Genomic DNA, 16,276 nt, shown 5'->3' with positions numbered 1-16,276 from the left:
AGAAACACACTCTGGGATCATCCTGACCTGCGAAATCATGGAATCTGACAGACTTGACCTTCAGAACTCTTTAAAAAAGAAGTTATATGTTATATTTTTAAATACTATTCTAAATGCAAATTCTAGAAAGTAACTCACAATTTGTAAATAATAATGAGCACACTGAGTAAAAGAAAAGCTAAATGCAGTAAAAGAGTTGAGGAAATTCTCAGAAGATGGCACTGATTTAAAACAAAATGAGGAAGGACAAAGCCTAACCTGGCTAGCCATCTCCAAGACTTGCTGGGGGCTGTATTTGCACTGCTTTTCACTCAACTGAACTTCAAAGCACCAGCAGGCTGCTAGGGCTGTGTTTGCTTTGGGGCTAACAAATTCTCATCTCCTGCAAAACCATTGGAAAGAATAATTTTTAGCTCATTCATCCTACCTGTCTAGCATAGGTGTTGCAACTACTTTTGCCAAATTAAACTATGTCAAACCTAAGTTGGGTGCAAGCAGGCGATGTGAATGGTTTACATCTCTATTTTTTTTTTTTTTTTGAAAAAGATGAAAAACAGTGAATCCACTTAGTGACCACAAAATACTTTTTGGAAATAGCGTGTAAACCTTAGTGATTCCTGGCCCTCTGTTTCTTGACATACAAAGAGTTCCTTATATTCCTTTTTTATTATGTCACCTGCATCAATTTTTTTTAAAGGTCAGTGCCTGCCGTGTTTTCCTGCCTTGCTTCCTGACACTGTAACTTTAGTCCCAGCAACAACGCTGATACTTCAATATAATTCCAATATTGTATCTCACCAGATCCTCAAAATGCCATGTGCATGACAAATGCTCCTTTGTGGAGCTTTTGATGTGATGTCGAGCCTCGCTCCGGAGACGCTACGCCGTGGATCTTTGATATGGCACACCATGACAATGTCTCCTTCGGAGCTGTCACTGCCACTGACTCAGGGTGTGCTGTTAGCACTGTCAGAGCTCCAGGAAATGGAATGCACCTGGGGTGTGTTAGGACCTGCTTGTGAAAAGACATGTGGTGCCTTTAGTATAATCAATAATCAACTGTGAATTTCTTAATCACTGAGAAGAAAATGATGCAATGTCATTAAATCTACCTGCATAACACAGGAGAATATGTGCATAATTACCAATAATGACTTAGATCTCAGCACAGGACCAGGGTTTACACAGGAAAACTGGTATTTTTCAACCCAAATGCTGCAGGGCAAAATGTGCTTCGGAAGGAAATGACAACTTCCTGAATTAAAACTTGCAAAATTTGTCCTTATTTTTCCCTTTTCACTCCTTCATTACCATTGTAAAGATCAAATTGCATAAGACCCACTAACGTGTTGCTCATTCATAGTCTTTGAGTCAGCGTGGTTGAAGCCAAGACTGCAGTACTTGTCTTTCCATAGCACTTTAAATTAGGAATTGCCTCTCACTAGGAAAAAGCCATTTGTTTTTATAAATACGTGACTGAAATACCTTGCAATACACAGAGCTCTCCAACAAGTGGCACTATTAAGACTATTCAAGTTACAAGATTGATATGCAAATGAGATCTCAGAAAGGGATGTTGGGACATGTTTTACAATATTGGATTCACTTTAAAATCTTTTAAATTTACATATGAAATATGATTGAAATATACATTCATAATTCAGCTACTCTGGAAAGTTTTGTGCTATCCAAAAAGGAACCACTGAAAAGTAGGTCAAGTGCCATAAGCTCAACCAGGCAGTCCTCCTGAAAGAGATGAAGTCATGGCAGTGTGGAGAAACCACCTAATTAATATGTTAGTAAAGGTAACATGCAACCAGGAAATTTGCCCATAGCTCTGAGCCAACACATGTTGTTGAATGTGTGCATGCAGCCTTTTCTGGAGGATGAGTTGCAGCATTCATGGCAGGTTATCTCTTAAAGTATTCTTGGGTCAACTTCTAAATTGTACCTCTTCACCTTCATTCTTACCTTACTTTGTTGTTATTGCTTGACAAACTGGGTATTGTTTTGAGACACCACACATGACACCTCTTCAAATAACTCATATTTGTCTGGAATATATGTTTGGCTGCACTGCAAGAAAAGTGGTCCAGAAATAGTTACCTACACAAAAATTTAGGCATGAAGATAGTTGATTGCAATGGAAACAGTATCAGACCAGATTTGTTGCTGGAATATAAGCAGTTTGGGAATGAATTGGAAAGCCAAAGCATTAAAATGTAAAATATGTGATCTAAAATAGCATTTTGAAACTGTAGGCTTCATTTGGTTAGTATAATATTCCTTTTGGTTAACATAATATTCCTTCTGTATTTGGAAAACAACTGTCAGCTTTTCCTCAGTTTTCTACTGTTACATGGAGATACAACAGCCATAACAAAATCATGATCTGAGTGACTTACGGGAATGTGAACTCTGCTTTGAATTATGAGTTGATCACAAAAATGATTAATAGCATTTGGGTACCAAAAGCTGCTCATAGAGCTCCTTGGTGAGTTTTCAAAAAGCCTCTGGGCAGCGCCCCTGCTTAGCTCTACCTTCTTTCACTCTGTACTGGTATCTCTGTCCTGCACAAGCATGACCTGATTCACACTGAAGCCACTGCAAAATTTTATCACAGCATAGATTGAACAATAAAACCCAGAAGGGACATTCTCACATTACTCCTCCTTTTAGCCAAATGGTAGCATTCATTCTGAAGCATCAGCCAGTAAGATAAATGGCAATCACTGTGCTGTGGGCAGAGCACACTCGGCGTGCTTTGTTTCCAGTTTGGATGGCTTTGACTACCTGGAGCTGTATCTCCTGTAGAGTGCTGTAAATAACAGAATAGGTGCACTCTGAATGCAGGGGCAGGTAGCATGCTAACTAAAGCATTACAAATGCTGCATGGCTTATTTTTATCTCTCTGTCCTTCTCATTATAGTATTTTTATCTCCCGTGCCAATACAAAATTATTTTTGTGTCTCAGGGAAAAACAAGGCAACACGAAGCCTCAGCCCTGCTGATGTGCAAACACGATGAGTCTCCTTCACCCTGTGGGACTTTTTGTGTGCTTTACACCATATACGTCTGCAGAACCTAAATGGCACTGGTGAGCAAGGCTTCATATGAACATTACTTGGAAAGGGAAAGTGAAGTTTATGAGTCAACATCTCCAGTGGGGTGCTATTCTGCAGCTACATGTAGCTAGGAAGAGTAGGGGCAAAAATGCTGTGAGGAACTGAAGGCTTTCCACTTTACACAAGTGGACAACAGTGCAAAATGCAAACTGGGAGAATCACATTTTTGAAAAGTGACTATATGCTTGCCCTGACATACAAAGAGTTGAATCTAGGTTGACAACATCGTTTTCTGGAGTTGAGCAGACTTTGAAAATGCAGGTAGCTGATGCAATTTCAGAAGACATCACTGAGAAAACTTCACAGGAATGGCTCCTGTCTAAAAGATCCAGAAAACACAGTATATCATCTGGCTGTAGTGAAAGGGGGAAACAGAGGATGAAAATGTACAACGAAAACTGACAAACGCAGAAAAAACAACAAACACGCACATGTTAATTACTGAACGTGCTTTTGTTAGCAGTAGGTCACCATCATTCTTTATTGACATTTACTGCAACTGCAATTTCTTTTTCAAGATCACTGACCCAGGAAAATGTAACCCTCTAGTTATCCAACGCCCTTTAATTAGAGATGTCTCCAGAGATAATCTCACTCACGGCCCCTATTGTGAATCATTTATTCCCCAACTTTCCTTTTTATCAGCTGTCTTTCATCTTTATGTTTTTCCGTCCGAGCCCGGCTGAGTAACTCGGGCTTGCAGAATGCGGCTTATTCATTTACCGGTTCTCCCAAGTGCATTTCATGTCCACTGACATTTGGGGTCTCGCTCAGAAGCACTGGCTGCCGGCACCGGGATAATTTGCAGGAATCACAGCTCTCCACTTGGCAAAAGGAACCATGGCGCCAAGCCTCGGGGCGGGGAAGGGGCTCGGATTCGGGCGCTTCACACACACACTGACACACATACACACACACCCCCGAGGGGAGGTGAAGAACAGAACAATCAGCGCTCCCGCCTCGGGAGCACTTGTCGGGGTTGTGTTTTTGTTTTCAGTCCCGGAGCGCTCACCTCCCCGTGCGATGCTGGGCACGGCTGACTCATGACTGCTGGGCGCTTGCGGTCGCCACTATAAGTAGGATGAGGTTTCTCCGGGGGGGCGGAGCGCGCAAAATAACGCAGGCATCGACACTGAGGCGGCCCCGCTGGCAGCCAGGGCTGAGCGGGGTGGGTGCTCTTTGCCCTGCCCGTCGCACCCTGCCCGGTGCCTCCCCACCGCCACAGCCGCCGTAGCGGGGCCCCCTCAGGCCGCCCCCGCCGCCATGGCGGCCCCTCGCGGCGGACTACGGCTCCCAGAGCCCCCCGCGGCCGCCGGCGCGAGCCCCGGCGCGGGGTCGGCGGCACGCACGCACGCACGCACGCACCCCCTTCTCGCGCGCACACACACACACACACATACACACTGCCGCGGGAGGGAGCGAGCCCGTGCCGCGCATGCGCCGGCCGCTCGCGGAGGGGCGGGGCGGGCGGAGCGCCGCGGCTATTCTCGGAGCGGCCGTACGCCGCTCCCCGCGCGGAGGGGCCGCGGCGGGCGTAGGCGCGGCGGCGGGCACTGCGCCGCTGGCGTAGCGTTGTTGTGAATGGAGCGCGCGGCGGGGCGGGGAGGGTGACGTCAGCCTGCGAATGTCAACAATGTAGCGATTGAGGGGCGGGGGCGGCGCTGGGCCGGGGCGCGGGAGGCGGCGGCGGGCGGCAGAGCCGGGCAGCAGCAGCGGCCGCGGCAGCAGCAGCACAGCAGCGCCGCCTTCTCTCCTCCGCCTTCACCGGCCGGGCTGCCACCGCCGCCGGCCCCGGGTGCCGCTCCGGCAGCGACACAGCCGCCGCGGTGCTGCTCCCCCTCCCCTCCCCCCCCGCCCGCCCTCTCTCCACCCGCCCTCCCTCCGCTGCGGCTTTCTCTCCTCCTCCGGCCCCCCTGCCAGCCCTCCCCTCCTTCCCTCCCTTCCCCCTTTATTTTTCTCCGCAAGACTTTGGCTCTGGAAACAGCTGGTTCAAAGCAATCGCCATGTGATGATCGTCTGGGTCGGGTTTTTTTTTTTTCATTTGGGGGGGGGAGGGTGCAGGTTTCTGACCGCAGAGAAATACTAATAAGAATTTCCGAAACAACAGCAGCAGCAACAACAAGAGCAACCTCCCCCTTCCCCAAACCTCCTCAGCCGTAACAGCCCCCCCAGCCCCGGGCCCGCTGCACCCCGCCCCGCTGCCTCCCCCCGCTCCCGCCCAGGCTGCAGCGACAGGGGCGACCCCCGAAAGTTGCGCGGAGGCGAGGTGAGTGCGCCTGTTCCGCGGCTCGGCAGCCCCGCCGGGGACGGGGAGCGGGCGGCAGGGGGGCGAACTTTGGGGGGAGGCCGGCCGTGCGGGGGGCAGCGTGGCTTCTCCCCTCCTCATCCTCATTCTCCTCCTCCTCCCGGGCGCAGCAGCTGTTGCGCGGGGTCAGGCGGGGGGCTGCACCCCCGCCCCCGGAGCTCCGCGGGCTGTGCAGGCGCGCTCGGCGATTATTCCTCAAAGTGGGAAATACGCGCGTTGCGTAACGGGGAGTGCGCGGCGGGCGCGCGTGTGTCCGTCCGTGCGTCCGTCCGTGCGCGCTCTGCCGCTCCCCTCCGCGCTGCCGCCGAGCCCCGGGGGTGCCGGGGCCGCCCCTCCGCCGCCGCGGGCACGTGCAGCCTCCCGGGGCAGCGCGCCCCCCGGTGCCGCGGGCTCGGAGCGGGGCGAGCTCCGGGCGCAGGAGCGCCGGGATCGCTGAGGCGCGGCGTGCGGGCACGGCGGCAGCGCGCCGCGGAGCCGCTGGCTGTCATGAAAGGGGCTGAGTGTGAAACCGTGCCTCTCCTTTTGTGGAGCGGGCTATTTTGGTCGTGCGGCGGGTGTCTTGCTGAAATCGCTTCAGTTGCCGTGAGATCATAGTGCCCTTGTTGTTGAAGCTCCGGAGTAAACCCCGGGTTTCGGTCTTTACTGATAAGCGTGAGGCAGGGACGACATCTGATTAGAAATACTCCTTAAGATGTTGGAGAGATTGGGAAATTACAGCGTTCCTGTTTGCTCTTGTTGAAGCCGTGTCAGTGTTTTCGTGATGAAAGCCTGTTTTCAGAGACTTTGGAACTGTCCCTAAACTTGTGCATATTTTATTTTTTTTCTTCTGAGCCTCGAACTGAAAACAAGTTGGGTTTTTGTTGCTTTTTTTTTTTTTTTTTTTTTTTTTTTGAGCTGGGAATTGTCTGAGATTCTGCTGTAGCTGGTGGAATGCTCTGCAGTTTGGGGAGGGTGGTGATGTTTGGGTAAATTGACTTTTTCAGGTATGTAAATAGTGAAATTTGAGATAACTGCTGAGATGAGATGGGTAGAGTAAAACGATAAGGTGGTGTCTTAGGTTTTTGCTGCAACCGCCCCATAGACAACAGCTTTAAACCAGTGTTCTAGGAGCTCTACCTCTGACAAATAGAAATAAAATTCACCTCACATGCGGGCTTGCTCTTTTAAAAGCCTTGTTGCCTTTTGTGTCCACCCTCCTGCCCCTGTCACTGGGATCTGGGCAGCTGTGCAGCAAAATGGATCGGCGTTGTACTTCCCTGCCGTGCACTGAACCTGAGTTTTCAGCATTGCTTTTCACGTTTGACCCTTCAGCTTCAAAGGCTGCTCTGAAGGCGCTCTACGAGGAATGGAAGGGAGCCGTGACTAATTGGAAAAGTAGAGAACTGAAAAATCAGGATCATAGGTCTAGTTGTCTTGTTAGTTTCCTCTGTATTGCCGCTCAAACAGATGCACGCCAGCACACAGCTGCCAAGCGGGCAGGAAAGGTCCCCAGTGATTCTGGAGATAGGATGGCTCTCAAGATATTTAGGGATCTTTTGAGAAATGCTCCAGAGGAGCAGAGTGTGCAGTGCTGGGCAACTCTGCTTTGAGACTTGAGGTTGAACAGCTAAAATTTTTTTAAACTTTTACCATTGTGGAGAGTAGATGGGGAAGATGCAGGCAGTGTGAATAGATGACTAATGCACATGCTGACAGATCTGCTAATCAACAGCAATTGTTTATGCTCAGGTATCTCACTCTGGGAAACAGTTCTAGGACAGGTACTCCTGGTCTTTTTCTGACCCAGAGGCACATCTGGAGCATCTGTTGGTGGTAATGTGCATGCTGGCAGATTGCTCTGGTGATGTAGATGGGATGCCTTCCTCTCTTTTCCTCTTGCCTTTCAGTCATTCATTTTACAGCAAGAAAACATTGGCTGTTTGCTCTTTTGTGTTGGGCAGGAAGGGAAGTTAGGCATAAAACCTGAGTTTATAAGGAGATTTTGGTAAATCTTTGACATTGGAGAAGTCTTCAGATACTCATTGAAATAGTAAAGTCTCCATAATAGATAGCAATCTTACATATCTCTTTCTGCAAGTGCACAGTAAAAGACAAAGAGAGCTGAAAATAAAACCCTGTGTAGATGATGTGTAGTGTGGAATATGTGACAGAAGTTGCTCCTCTTTGCTTATTTTAAAACTTTTGTTGCTTGATTTTTCAGGCTGATGTGCCATTTTTTTCTTAATGAGGCTGCAGTGTGATTGCCAGTTATTTTCTTTTAGGTTTTCTCTAAAGGGTTAGTGTAAAAAAAAAAATCAGTGTTTGGGGGTTTTTTTTAAGAATAGAAATAGATGTTTTTTCATTGTGTGCCTGTGACATCTGTGACATTCTTTTTTGGGTAGGGTGTCACATATGCACAGATAAAGAGACTTCTCAGACCATAGCAAAGAGAGGTTTATGGCACTAAGCTGAAAAATGAGATGTGTAACATTAACATATGCAAAATAATCTTTTCAGTAGTAATGGCGTTTTTATGTAATAAACTTGGTAAAATTGAATAGTATTTATTGTGTGACATGAACAGTGTCTCTTGTGGTTTTAATCTAAGTGCTATGAACATGGTTTATATATTCAAATCAAAATGGTGTATGCCTTTTTACTCAAAGGAATACTTTGTGAATGGTTTCTTAGTTTACTCTAAGAATGTAACTGCAGTGTTGAGCAGGTCTGGCTTAAATTTGAAAGCATGCATGCTTCTTTCACCTCCAGGTCTGAATTTCCAGCTCAGTTCATTTTGGGTGTGATGCTTGTATATAAGGGTTTTCTGAGTTGAGCTATTAGGGAAAATACACTCATTCCATTGATGTGCTGAAGAAAATTCAGGTTTAAACTTCATGCTTTCTCTGAGTTACTCCTGCTGCTTTCAGTGTTCCTGCAGACTACAGAGTGCTTTAAAAGAATGTGTAAAAAGTGTTGTTCTGATACTGCAGTTCTTTGCTGATATTTGAGCAGGTGCCCAAATGATTTTGTTGTCATAGATGAATGGGCAGTGGAGTTCTACTCCCAGTAACTCCTGCAGGATTTCCGGAATAGTGCTCAAAGTACTCATTCAGGTTGTTACAAAAAATGGTCATCATGCCTTTAAATTCAGCCAAACGATACTAACCTTGGCAGCTGTCTGAGTATTCCACATTTATTTGAAGCTTGCATCAAGAAGATGTAGAATGTATGAATATAGCCAGCTGAGTTGCAATGTGCTCATCTTGCTTTTTAGATAGGCAGAAACATCTTTGTAGTGGATTGAAAAGAGCACTGCATACTATGCCACTCTTAGACTATGAATTACAATTTTAAAGCAGGCAAGCAGAGGAATGTGTACAAATGCTGCCTCTATGACCAATGATGGACTTGCATCTTGTGAGTTACTAGAACTAATGATCAAAGAGCACGCACATGTTCAGAACAGGCTAAAGAAAAGGAACGAGGGAATAAGTTGGGGAAAGCCCTTATGCTAAAAGTTTACACGTGTGGCAGAGCTTTGATCTGTCAAAAATTGGGCTCAGAAGACTCCTCTGCTCGATGGTATTGATCTTCACGCAGAAGGAGCCGCAGCAACAATCTGAAGAACACCACCTGTGCTGCACTGGCATCTCAGCAGATCAATAGATGTGTCCCTATTGAGCTTGAAAAAAAACTGTCTGTAAAAGCTCCTGATACAGTGGGGGCTGAACCGCAGCTCCTGTGTGTGCCCCCTCAGCCCTCGCTGACTTCTGTGTCTGCTCCCCCTTTGCTGTTTACACCTGCTGGTGCAAACCTGTCCCCAGAGCCAGCCGGGACCTTTCGGACTCCGTGCCTCAAAGGAGACGCAGGAGGAGGACGTGGTGCAGGTGGTGGTTGCATGGGCAAGGGACACGGGGACCTGAGCTATGCCTTTTTCTTCTTTTTGCTTTGAAAGGGTGACCTGAAATGGTCAGATCCTCCCAGATTTATTCCTGAGACCTATTATTTGCATACAAACTGTCTCTGCTATCTCAGCTGAACAAGATGTTTGAAAAGCTATTAGGAACAAAAAGCAAGGGAATTTCCAGTTTATCCCTAGTAAGAGCTGAAACAGAAGCTTGAAGCTTTTTTTATTTTTTTCTTTTCTCCTCCTGAATGTTGAAACCAAATCAGCCAGGCTGTGATGGGTAGACGGGGTTTGGTGCACAGGTTCAAAAGGAGTCACCCCACTAAGAAAAACAGGAACTGTTTGCTGCCTGTCACCACGCGGGGCTTCTGGGCTGTGGAGCAGCAATTTTGTTTTTTGAAAAGAGGAAAAGCAGCTTAAATAAACAAAATGACCCCTGAGACTTAATCACAGCTACTTCTTATAGCTGACATTCGCCGAGTACTTTTTTTTCCTTTTTTTTTTTTTTTTTTTTTTTTTTTTCCCTTCTCTCTTGAGTGATCGCTTTAAAATTTTAACCTGAGCTAGGAAAACAGGAACTGTCGGTGTGGAGGTGTTCCTTGGGGCCGATTTGCATGCCGGCTGTTTTCTGTTCGGCGGTAGGTGTGCTGGGTGTGTGTGCGGGTGCAGTTGAACGTGTCAGCAGTTCGCTGCCAGCCGCTCTTGCTGACTCACGTGTCTGGGGCTGCCCTGGCCATAAACCATCCGCGATGGGAGGCGCGGGCACTCGGACGGACCGGCAGTGCCGAGCCGCTGTTCAAAGGTTATTTTCGGTTCTCCGGTCACCGCTTTGCTGCGGTTTTCTTCCCCAGCAACATCAAAACACGCTGTCGCTGTGCCAGGCTGCCGTTCCTCTGGGTGCCGGGGGTACAGTGGAAGTTCATTGTGCCCCAAGTGCGTTCTGATGCTGCTGGTCTGCAAGCTCAGCCTCTGGGGTTTGGGTGTTTCTGTTGGTGTTGGGTTTTTTTTGGTTTACATAGGGTTTGGGTTTGTTTGGGTTTTTTGTATTTTTTTTTTTTTGTGACTGGGGTGTTACCCAAAACTCCCCCTGAGCGTAGTTTCAAATTTGGGTATGGCAAGTCTAGCCTATAAATTGTGTTTTTCCTTTCCAAATGCAAGCTGTGCTGTGGAGTCTCCTGCCCTCCACCACTTTTTATGGCATAAATCTTCTTTAAAGCCAGCAAGGAATTATGATTAAACTTTAAAAAAACCGGTTTTAGCTGTCTTTAATTTTCAAAATTTTGCTATTTCTTAGTCTCATTTTTACCTCATGTGTGGCAATTTCACTGGCTGCTGGCATGAAAGGATTCCTTCATCTGCTCACGCTCTTGTACAACTGCTTCTTTATTTACAGACTCTATTCTGATTACTCATAAGGATTCTAAAATGATAGCTGCTGCTGACTGATGATTTTTAACTGATCTTCTTGTTGTGGTTTTTGGGTGTTTTTCTTCCCTCCTTTCTTCTTTCTTTTTTAGCTGATCACAAAAGCCTTTGCAGAAGTGGCGTGAATTAGCCATCTGCAGTTCTGGATTTACTGTGAGGGAGTTTAGATTTGTAGTTGTCTTTTGTGTATTTTTCTTCTTCTTGTTGTGGAATAGGGTGAAAAATAAGCAGTCTTTGAAAGTGTGATAAAGAAAATCAGCTGCTATAGAGCAGGGTTTAAAAACAAGGTGAGTTCATATCACTTGTTTTGTTTTTAGTCAACTACTTTGACCAGTAATTAATAGAAAACCACACTGAGAGCTTTATAACACATGAAGAAAATGGGTGTTCTTGGTTTCTGCCAATACAAATGACTCATCAGTATCAGTAGGGTTTCTACTTCTAATAATAAAGCTGTGGAAGACCTTTAAAACGTGTGGTTTTCGCCCCTACTCTCAGTGAAAGGTTGGAAAATATTACTTTGGGATTTTTTTTTTAAACTTTTGGGAGATTTAGTGATTTGCTATGCAGCAATGAAAGATCTTGTACCCTCCAAAGAAAACCTACTTATACCACTGCTTGCAGTGCAAAAGTCTTCCCCTCTCCTGTCTTCTTTTAATGATTTACATTTGACTGCAGAGTATTGCCGATGCTTAGCCTTGATGTCAGAGATCTGGAAAATATAAAGTATTTGTGTCGACTGGGGGAAGGCTTGGCACACTACCTCATCTTGCTGAGGTGCTGTTCTCTACCTCCTCTCCAGTCTGGTCGGGAGAGGCACAGTAAGGCTGGCGAGGGACCTGTGTTGCTGTTTCGGTTGGGGGTCAGAGGATGTGGAGAGGAAGGTAAACAGAAAATAGGAGTTGAAACATAAATGACAACTGTAGGATGTGTCTGTCACTACCTGGGAGGAAGCGCGCATCTTCCAGTACTGAAAGTGATACTGAGAAAAGTGCAAATCAGAAAGTGATCTGTTAAATGATTTTGTTTTTCTCTCTCTCTTAAAAAGTAATAGTTTTCAAATACTTTTAGCTGTTTACCTTTTTGTAAAGATTCTGCGCTTTGTTCAATGCAGTGGAGTAACCTCTAGCACATTCTGCTTTTTGTTTGAAAGTGTTACTTGTAGGTTGCGAGGTTATTTTGTTTTCATGTAAGCAGACCATGCCCTTCGTGGTGTTACAGTATATAAAATTTTAATTATTTTTTTTCAAGGTGTTGTACTTTGAATTGTAGTCCAATCAGTGGCTCCTGATCTGCTGCATTAATATTTAGTGTTGCTATCTGTTTTCAAGTTGCCTGTGTTGTTACAAGGTTTAAAGGCTGTACATGAGGCAGTGCTAGTATTTCCTTCCCTGCTGGAGTGAAAATTCCCACATTTATGAAGCCTCCATGTTAACTTTCTCTGTTGTTGCAATATTTATACTAGTAAGTTAATCCTTATAAGGATATGATGGTTCTTTGTTTCTTCTTATTCTATTTTAAAAGCAGAGTGTGTTTTTAACAAAATCCGCTCAGAAAATCTAGACTTAACCGAGCTTCCACATTGTCAGCGGGCATTTTTTGCCACTAAATATTTATATATATTAATGTAGTTGGTTTTGGTTGTGCTGAAATACCTTGGGTGTATTTGTCAGTTTCTTGTGTGACCAGACTCTGATGGAGAATCTTTATCTTGTAGCCTCGTACTGGGAGAAGTGCACTAAAAATAGAGGTACAGAAGCCTGTGGAAATTAAACTTTGCAACATGTGGAAATCCAGTTGTTCGTTACATGGCAACAACAAGGCAGGTTTTATTATTTTCAGATGGATATAGCATAAAAGGCCAAATTCCAACTTAAAGGATTTATTTAGGAACAGTTCTTACTGAAGTTCACAGAAGAATAATCGGTAAAGCCTGCAAAATAAGGTGTCAGTGGTCATTCAGAGTTCAAGAGGACACAGGTTCAGCACTCTGAGTTTGGCATGTCTTTAGAAAACCCTGCCATCAGAAGTGCCGTGAAGGTTGGATCATGGCAAATGAATAATGGGTCTAGATCTCACTGATGTTTTGGGCTCTTGACTCTGAAATGGGATTTGTGTCCAAAATCACTGAGGGCAGGACCTGTGAAGGGCAGATGATAGTGTTGCTGCCAAATTTGGGGCTGTGATTCTGCTTGGCATCTTCTCTCCTTGCCTTTGCTTGCCCTGGCACCTGTCTCATCCCACAGTGGGCCAACCCTGAGAACTAAATTGGCAGGAAATTACTCTGTGTGTAGGGTTAGTTTTGTGCGTGTTACGTTTGCTGTGGACTCTGTCAAGAACTTGGGTAATGCATCAAATTAAACCAAAACTTGTTAAAAGGCTTAGAGCTGGCCATGGGACATCTGGTCTCCAAAGTGCACTGTCACTGCATCATGCCCCATCTCCTGAAGATTGTTCTTGTCTTGCTCTGGCAATGTGGTGGCTCTGCAGAAAACCAGTAGCAGCCTGTGCCTAGCCTAACCTGTAGCTTGGCTGTAGGATCTTGCTTCCTAGCCCATGAGAGGTTAGGGATATATTTCCAGGTTGTATGTGCAACAAACAATTGAAGAAATAGTTAGAGGAAAGCAGAACTCAATCAAATGAGTCTTCAGTGTTAACAAAATGCAGAAGTACTATCTCCTGAAAATATTCAAATAGCTGTAAGAGGGTAGGTTTAAATTAGATGTTGGAAAGAAATTTTTACTGTGAGGATAGTGAGGTACTGGAACAGGTTGCCCAGAGAAGTTGTGGATGCCCCAAACCTGGAAGTGTTCAAGGCCAAGTTGGATGGAACTTAGAGCAACCTGGTCCACTGGAAGGCATCCCTACCCATGACAGGGGGTTTGGAACTAGATGATCCAGAAAGTCCTTCCAAGCCACGCTGTGCTGTCATTCTGCAACAACTGTTCTAATTCCTGCCTGATTCTGGCTTCTGGCCTCGTGCAACCAGGTCATGTCACCGATCGCCCAGATGTGATGAGCTCTTGAGGATGTTTACTTGAGAATGAGCAGACTTGCTGACTATGGAGAAGTTTTTGAACCATGTGGCTGCATTCCTAAACTCTTGGGTCTTCTCACAGCCTTTTATCACTCTGGGGATGATGGTGAGCAATGTTGAGTAACAGGTTCAGCAGATGACCCGAGTGACTTGAATTTACTCAGGTGAGGGAGGGAGTCAGTCTAATGTCATCCTTTGAAATGAGAGGGTGAAATTGAGAGCTGGTAGTGCCTTGTGCCACTGGGTGGGAGCATGAGGTCCTGCTTGGCCATCTGCTCGTTGTGCTCTGCTGAGCTGATTCAGCTTTTCGACCTAGTACACGTCACTTTACCATTTTCTTAACCCTGGCTAATTTTCCCAGGCAATTTGATGAGTAAGACCACAGGTCCAAAGAGCAGCTGGGCTAATGTGGGAAAGTCAGGGAGGAGCAGTGGGTGTGCAGGTTGCTGAGGGGCAAACCCAGATCTCCTAGATTTGCTGTCTGTAGCTTCACCCCAGCAGGCTGCTGGGGCTGGGTGGCTGTTGTTTGGGAGGGGGACAGCCCTGCTGCCCCTTTCCTGTGCTCTTGAGCAGCACCCTGGGATGATTTCTGCAAAGCTGAATGCTGGTTGTGCATTAGGCAAACTTTTTACCAGACCCTGGGTAGCAAAAATGAAAATGGAACCTTTTGTTAGGTTCTCTGCTTGAGCTGGGAAACAAAAATTCTGCTTCAGATCAGCTTCAGGTATCTGCTGTGCCTGAGGTACTTTTGTGTGTTCTTTACCCTGCCAAGTGCTTGTGACTCAACTCAACAATTTAACTTAATTTCCAATCCCTTAATTTGTTCCTGTAACTTATTAAATGTATACCAAGGGAAAGTGTGGAGCTGAGTTCTTACAGAAATCCAAATTAAGTGAGGCTGTGAAGTAATCATGGGGCATGCCAGTAAGCTAACCCCAATGTAAAACTCATGGTAAATTATGAAATGTATGCATAGTTTGTCATAGCTGGAAATTCATGGGCAATGCAAATTTGAACACTTGCAAGGAAACTTTTTTTGTTTGTCTTTTTCCCCTTCTTGGTCCTCTTCATTTGTCTTATTATTAGACTAAAAGTAGAGTCAGTGATTCATTCAGTAATCTCTTTCTTGGACAGTTAGTCATCTGCCAATTTGTGTTAACTTTCCACTTTGTTCAGAAAGTGAGTAATGCTTAATGCACCAACCAGCAAATTCCAAGCTTAAAAAGCTGTGAGTATCATTCAGAGCATCTCTAAACTTTCTCTGAAAATTTTTCCCATTTTGTAAGATCAAAGTAAAGGTCTGACATGCAGTGTTGTATAGCTACAGTCCAGTTGTTTTGTCTAGCCCCAGTTACTAAAGCAAAACACAGGGTTGCAAATGGAGTGCACAAGTACAAAAGACCCACATGTTATTTAACCAGTGTAATGCTTCTTGTTTTTCTTCCCAAGTACTACTTTCAAGGAGTAAATGCTGCCTGCATAGTTCTTTTTCCCTCCCAAGATTGCCATGGCTTGTTAATTTCTGTTGTTTCCTACCTCAACAAATTGTGATGCTATCAAAGCTAATTTAGTTAAAATAACTTGCAAGGAAAGTAGTAATTGTTATTAGCTGCCTGCTACAAATATTTCTGGTGCTTTTCATGATGAGTTTCCTTAAGTGTTATCTGCATAGAACTTCCAGCTATGAAGTCTTTCTATATCAGTGGGGCAGATATTTTGATTTCAAAATGATGCCAGTTATTTCTGAAGATGAACACAGTACTTGATTGAATCACTTGAGAACATTACTACTTTTTTCTTTCTTATAAAGACTGGAGTAGCGTAAAGAGCCACAAGGTCAGTAATGTCGTAGGAGAACTTTATAGGAGCGAAATCTTTGCAGTCTGCTCTAAAATGACACGAAAGAGCTGACTATTACACTGAGCAGCAAAGGAATTCAAAGTGCAGATGGGACTGAGTGCTCTGGAGAGGGTGTGCGTGTGCAGAAGGGTAGGGCAGTGGTAAACATGAATGCCAGAAGTGGTTTGCTTGGCCCCACACATTTCCTTGTTCCTTCCCCAAGTGCCTGCTGTCCTTCCCCCCCACTTGCAGTCTGCTTCTTGCAGTGAAGTTGTCTTCTCTATGATTGTCCTTTGGTACAGGTGGTTTTAGGGTTTCCTGATGCCACAGTTCTGTAAACAAGCAAGGCAAAGGCTGATAGAGAGGAAAGAATAATCTTTGGTTATAGGGTCTGTAGCATGATGGGGCTATAGCAGAGTTCCGTTGTGCTCAGCTGTTGTCAGAATAAAAACTTGATTTGGTCTTGAGGAAAAGGTAGAAGATCCATTCCTAGAATCCAGTTCCATTCCATGTAAAAAAATATCCTGGTAACCATGTTCCAGTGTGAAGAATTAGGGCTTCTGAAAGGTTTTCCCTTCCAGTCTTACTTTGCACCTCAGTAAGTTTCAATAGTTTGGTGAAGCTTTGGACAAACAGCCATACCAGGGATGCTTATTTGA

At 45.3% G+C, this 16,276-nt stretch overlaps 1 protein-coding gene across 1 annotated transcript in view; it reads left to right on the top strand.

The window, feature by feature from the left end:
* The first annotated feature begins 5,092 nt into the window (after positions 1-5,092).
* The window catches only part of BACH2 (BTB domain and CNC homolog 2), a 183,029-nt gene continuing 171,845 nt past the window's right edge, over positions 5,093-16,276 (top strand). The window contains exon 1 of the mRNA XM_058020269.1: positions 5,093-5,391. The gene's annotated coding sequence lies outside the window, so the exon portion shown is untranslated. The remainder of the gene's footprint in view (positions 5,392-16,276) is intronic.

This window comes from Melospiza georgiana, chromosome 3 (genome assembly GCF_028018845.1).
Source record: "Melospiza georgiana isolate bMelGeo1 chromosome 3, bMelGeo1.pri, whole genome shotgun sequence".
NCBI lineage: Eukaryota > Metazoa > Chordata > Aves > Passeriformes > Passerellidae > Melospiza > Melospiza georgiana.
This window is presented reverse-complemented; position numbering and strand designations above follow the sequence as displayed.